The sequence below is a fragment of the Homarus americanus genome, unplaced genomic scaffold (genome assembly GCF_018991925.1).
Source record: "Homarus americanus isolate GMGI-L3 unplaced genomic scaffold, GMGI_Hamer_2.0 scaffold1640, whole genome shotgun sequence".
Taxonomy (NCBI): domain Eukaryota; kingdom Metazoa; phylum Arthropoda; class Malacostraca; order Decapoda; family Nephropidae; genus Homarus; species Homarus americanus.
In genome coordinates this window covers 628,858-635,612 of record NW_024741924.1, presented here as the reverse complement: position 1 = coordinate 635,612, position 6,755 = coordinate 628,858, and the positions used below count along the sequence as shown (strand labels likewise).

The window sequence follows — 6,755 nt, the reverse complement described above, 5'->3', positions numbered from 1 at the left end:
CAGACTGAGACCTCTTAGAAGTGTAGTGGGGTACAGCCCGCACTATGGTGCTAATATTAGAATTGTTAAAACAATGTACCTAGGCTATATAAGATCTCTGATAGATTACCACGCACCAGCCCTGGTCATTCGTGACAGGAAAGGCGTTGACAAGCTCGATAAAATGCAAAATAAAGTCCTCAGAATTATCCTAGGATGTCCCATGAGCACTAAAGTACTTAATATGAGGAAAAACTAGGTATACCCAGTGTTAAAGATAGAGTAATTGAAGTCAACCTCATGATTGCCCTGAGGCTTCTGTGTGGTGATCCTGATAACATTGTTTCCTTAAAATTGCTAGAATGTATGGAACCATGGGACTACTGAGTCTAAATGGATCCAAACTACAGCTACACATATGAAGATGTTCTGACTAGACCACCTGTACAAAGTTGAGACACAACAGCGCTTCCTGCCACCCTGGCGGACAGTTCCTCCGATATCACAATACCGACGTATCCGCCTAAAAATTAATTATACAAAGCATTTATCTCCAATACACTGCCAAATTGAGACCTCTTGAACACATACACACCTACAGACTGATGATAATATCACACAGACCATCTACAGTTCTACACTGATTGATCTCTTAACACCGCCTGTGGGAGGGCTGCAAGTGCTGTTGTTGTGACTCAACCTGACGGTAATATAATTGAGAAAGGAGTTAGAATTAACAACTGGGCATCCACTCTACAAACTGAATTAATTGCCATACTCACAGCTATAAATTCATTGAAACCACTGTTACTGACAGTCTCATCATCACTGACTCTCTATCTTCACTACTTGCCTTGGTACCCTCGACTCAGGTTGTCACGTTTGTCTCTGAAGCCAGACACAAATATGCGTGCCTTGTTGACCGGGGTGTCAAGGTCAAACTGTTAGGATTCCCCTCTCACATAGGCCCTATAAAACATGACAGAGTTGATGCCCTGCCAAACTCGCGTCTAACAAAGACACCATGAATATAATTTGGGTCTGTCAAAAGAACCCTTAAAACTGTAATTAGGAAAGAACTTATTGATGAGTTTGACGCAAGCAGACAAGTGCAAACAGGCACTAGTCGATCCATAAGTTACTCATGATGAGATGTATCAAGTGAAACATGTATATGGAACAAGTAACAAGATCACTATTACGAGATGTTGTAACCGCTAGATTAAGGTTAGATATAAGTACCTTGGCAGTATGTTCTCAAGCAGATGTAAACAAAATCAAGTCATAAGTGTGTGGCCATACATATGGCCACACTCTGAACACTACGTCCTCGACTGTGTGAAGATAGAACCTCTAGGGACAGGTAGTCCACAATGTGAAATGGCACAACACTTCATCTCTAATGGCAAGATAGCCGACATATTAAGATTGTATCCACTTTTTGCACTTAGTAACTATATCAATTCTCATGTACAGAACCAAATACGCAATGTGCTTGAATACTTCACGTAAATGATAACAAAGTGTGAGGCCAGACATACTGCCTCACACGCCTGTACTCACGCATTTGTGAATAAGTTACCCTTTATGTATAGAACTAAACAAATAATGTAAATGAAATATTGTAACATTCAGTGCCATAATATCCTGACAACGGGGTTAATTATTATGACCCTTTGTAAACCCTACTCTGTAATCCTTGCGCTACCGCTCACAGGATGAGTGTGGGTGACAGTAGCCGCTGTAAGCGGCAAATCAAAATCAAAAATCATCATCACTACATATAACATCATCCGTCATCACTACATATAACACCATCCATCATCACTATAACACTATCCATCATCACTACATATAACACCATCCATCATCACTACATATAACACTATCCATCATCACTACATATAACACCACCCATCATTACTACATATAACAACATCCGTCATCACTACATATAACACCATCCATCATCACACATATAACACTATCCATCATCACTACATATAACATCATCCATCATCACTACATATAACACCATCCATCATCACTACATATAACACTATCCATCATCACTACATATAACATCCATCATCACTACATATAACACTATCCATCATCACTACATATAACACCATCCATCATTACACATATAACACTATCCATCATCACTACATATAACACACACACCACACACACACACACACACACACACACACACACCACACTGGATAGGATACACTACATCATCCAGAGTGTATCACAGCTGAGGGCCAGAAAAGGTCAAGTTTGTCAGTATTCTGCCAAAGTTCAAGTGATATGGACACATTTTCTCTCACTGTTGTGGATTCGGCAACGTAGGAAGAGGAACCAAATCAGGGTACATGAAGTCAACACCAAAGTGCCCGATTTTAGTGTTTTTAGTTATTTGTATCCAGACCTATACTGAACCACCCAGACAAATGTTTATTATTATTATTATTATTATTATTATTATTATTATTATTATTATTATTATTATTATTATTATTATAAAATGACGGTAGAAATTTTTAAGAAATTCGTGCATATGACGATTATTTTTGTTAGTAAAATGGACACTAATTACAGGCGATCAATTGGGGTTGAAGAAAGAATAACCATAATTTTAAAATACGAATTTGAATTTATTAAAAAAACCCAGATTATTATATAATATTAATAAATTATTCTGAAACATTATGTTGAAAAATGAAAATAAAATGTTGGTAACTGGGAAGTAAGAATGAAAAGTTTGGATAATCTGGATAAAGAGGAGCTTACTGTACTAGAAGAACCAAGTGATGGTGACTTCATCGAAAAATCTTGTTGCTGAAACCAATAATTATTCTGAACAGGAGAGACGTGAGAGGGAAAAGGTTCATTCGAAAGGCTTCATGAATTTCAATCCTCATGTCCAATTTGTCAGCAGGCAAGAGTTCATCCAGCTGCATGATACTCTCACCACAAATGATTATCTGTGACTGACGAAGAGATCGGTCTGGCCGTATTCATGACTCGACTCCGTAGATGTGAACAGCTTCTGCAATAATACATACAAATTAAGGTGGGATGGAATGGCGAGTCACGTTTGGTGTGACCGCATTATTAGTGAACTGATCAGCCAGGAGACGGGAAGGCCAACTTCTGCTTGGTCAACTCACGCCCTTTGTGTACCCCGGCTTCCACCTAGAAAGGGCGTTTTCCCTCTATTCCCACATACTGTACAGCGGTGGGTCGTTTTCCGAGGCTGTACTGGTGTCGAGACATCATGAAGCTCCCACGTGGCAAAGGAATTTTCCAGGAAGGGTTCGCTTTGAGGCTTCAGCGTTAATGAAACATCAGCGTGGACAAAATGAGCAAACATTATGCTGGAGCGAAGATGAATACATTGTGAGTGTGGTAAGACTTTGTCGGAGAGAATTTCTCGGGGAACTCCGGATAAGTTTCCTAGTTCCCCTTTGTTTTTGTTTTAAATTTGTTCCTGTTTTATTTTATGGGTCTCCTCGTAAGTGTCAGCGTCACGAAGGATGGAAGTAGTATCCTACCGGTGTACTACTCCCATCCTCACCTATACACGAAGGTGGAATTTGGGGGTTAACCTCAGTGTGCGGCCCCCCACCCTGATTATGGGAGAACCTCCGTCATGAAATAGCATATCTGTCCTTTTTTTTTGTTTCTTTGCTAAGCATGATTTATGTAAATACCCCAAGAATACTCACGAACGTCTCAAGTAAGAGGTAAGATTTGGGCGGGCCGATCCCCTCCTAAAAGTACATGGCCTCTCCTTTGCACGGCCACAGTTTTCAACTATAGAGAGATGGAATTTGGTGAGTTCGTAGTATCTTCACTCCCAAACTCTCAGAACCACTGTCGTTCATCCCTCACAATTGACTGCTGAGAATTACTGACAAAGCTCGTGTCATGTCAGTAGCGGTTAAACATTAAGGCTTTGTAGTATATCTCTTACCCTTCACAAAAGTCACAAGACGAAACATTCAGAGCAAACGTTGGAGACATTTGCCACATTCACTGCTGGATCTTGGACTCGTATTCTTCTTATCAGTAACAGAATATATATTTTTTTTCTCACAATAACTGAGATGTGGTGAAAATGTAAGAAACTGTGAGTAAATGAGTAAGGTAAGTGTAGTTTTCGCCCACTGTTTCTTAGAAGTGTGAGGTGATGTTTCTATTATTAATGTCAAGCTTCTTAACCTACACAGGATGAAACAAATTACTACATTATCTGGTGAATTATGGACATATGTTTGTAAATATGAAACACACTCAATATATGCGATAATACAAACACATGCACAGTTTTAAAGCAAATAAAAAAATAATGACGAAAACAATTTAAAGACTAAAACCAAAGAAGGCCCAAGGTATTAATTAACTTTTAATGAGTACGGTGATTACATACGCATGAGAATTACACTGCTGACGTCATGCACTTTAATGACAATCGTCTTAGTAAACATTAAATTACATTGCAACCATATACAAAATAGGGAAACACCTTGTCATTGTAACTTCACCGAAATGGAACACCACGAAGTATATCATGACGCCATAAATAATAGGATGAGGAGGACACTGAAGGCAGCTCCTGTTATGGAAGATTTAGCTCACAAACAACAGAAGAGGAGCTATAATATAATGGTGGGTCTAGGACAACTGGCCGCCGCCATCTGGCCGCAGCCCAACTGGCCGCGGGAAACTCGCCGCGGCCGACTGGCCGCCATATGGAACTTTTTGTTGCGAGTCTCAGAAACATCCAGAATGATTATATATATATATATATATATATATATATATATATATATATATATATATATATATATATATATATATATATATATATATATATATATATATGCAGGAATAACCACCAGGAAAAGGAAAATACGAAGTGTCAAGCGCTTTCGTATATTACATCTTCAGGACTGAATACAGAATACAACAATCAGTTCTATTATCTAAGTTTCTCTTATTTTATTTTTTAGTACATAGTTTTACTGTTTTTTTGTATGTTGAATTCAGAATTGACTTGTTTTTAATCATTCGCAAATCAATCGTTCGCTGGTGGGGGTTTAAGGAGCTGCCTTGAGAGCGCAAAATTAGGCGTTTGCAGTTTACCCCCAGTCCGCGGCGGCCAGTCGGCCGCGGCGAGTTTCCCGCGGCCAGTTGGGCTGCGGCCAAATGGCGGCGGCCAGTTGTACCATTCCCTATAATGGTGACTACATGTGAAGGTGGCCAGTCTTCCAGGAATGGTCGCCCTCCAGAGGTCATATAAGCTGGTGTTTTCTTTGTATGTTGTCAGTCTCTCTGAATAAGATTATACCAAAAGTCACAAAAATACAAATAGGCGGTGACTTGTTGCTTCCATAACCACCCGTCCTATTTTCATATGTCATGGTGGGTAGGACTTTTTAGACAAAGCAAAGTTAACATAAGTGTCCTTGAACAAAATTAAGGTAGAAACTGTGTTCGTACAAAAGGACATCCCTTCTCCTAATCTAGATGTTCGTAAACATTATCGGGCTAATTACATAAGCATACCAAATTTTAAGTCTCTTTTAAAAACCGTGGCCCTGCATAGCAAAGAAACAGAATCAACTTAATCAAACTCAATTTATTTTTACCTAACTAACTTATTAAATTAATACCCACCCACTGGAGGTGGCCATGCCGAGGGAGGATGCCAGTAGCCTGTGTAAGCCCCTCCATACTCCAGAGGCATTTTGAGACCATTTTGAAGCCATGTGCACTTGATATTAGGAGATATTCTGAGGTCGAGGGTAATTAATTTTTACTATATAAAAACTTCTGAGTATAATACTGCGTTAAAAAAAAGTATTTGAATTTTCTGATTAAAAGGAGGGCCCGGACCCCCCCTCCCCCCCCAGGATGCGCTCTTGGATGAGATAAATAACTTCCGGAGTCTGCTCGGTCAGCAGTCAGCAACCATCGACCGCAGCGCTAGTGTCTCCTCCAGTTGTTATTATTATTAATTGGAGCGATACTAAGAGTTAAGTGGAGCCATAAGCCCGCACAGGTGAGTGAAAGAACACAGTGATTGTTTGTATGATGGTGAAATGTTGTGAACTACATGCTTGCATAGTGTAAGGCAATTTGGATAATAGCCATACAGAATAGAGTGTTTACTAACTGACGTATAATGTATAGATGTAATGGAATGTAATCAGTAGTTAGCGAGTGTCTCACTTCTCCAGGTTTTGACTATATCAATAAACGTTGGGTGAGTCCACGTTAAGGGGTTCTCTCACCCTAAGAAGTGTCTAACCATTCGGCAGTTATAAAAACACTGAACAATAAATAAATTATTATAATGTACAGTATTGCGAAAAATTTCTTAATTCAAATATTTTTTTATTTTGGAAACTAAAACAACAGTATTGTAATATAATTAACTGGCAATATTCCTGATAATTTCATAAAGCAAGGGGCAGACATATTAAATCTACAGTATTGTACTGCCAATTTTTTCTTAATTCTTAATATTCTACTTAAGACATATCTCGCGACACGAGCGTTCTCTCTGTCAATACAATATTCGCACAATACAAATATTCTGTTCTTACACCACTTCCTCTCTATACAAAACCCATGGTACCTAAAGGTAATTTTTCTTTTTGTTTGGGGTTTCTTGTAGTTAGTTACTAAATTACAATAATTAGGTACTGATTTACAGTAGCTGCTAACGGCACACCTTATTTCCTTGGGTGACAAGAAAT

General features: G+C 38.9%; 1 protein-coding gene across 2 annotated transcripts in view; it reads left to right on the top strand.

Annotated features, from left to right (window-relative positions):
• Positions 1-2,281: 2,281 nt before the first annotated feature.
• LOC121876413 (calcium-activated chloride channel regulator 4-like) overlaps positions 2,282-6,755 on the top strand; it is a 29,840-nt gene continuing 25,366 nt past the window's right edge. The window contains exon 1 of one of the 2 annotated variants that reach the window (XM_042381498.1): positions 2,282-2,356. The gene's annotated coding sequence lies outside the window, so the exon portion shown is untranslated. Of the gene's footprint in view, positions 2,357-5,959; positions 6,056-6,755 lie in introns of those variants that run through there. The other variant, XM_042381497.1, reaches the window with a different exon arrangement.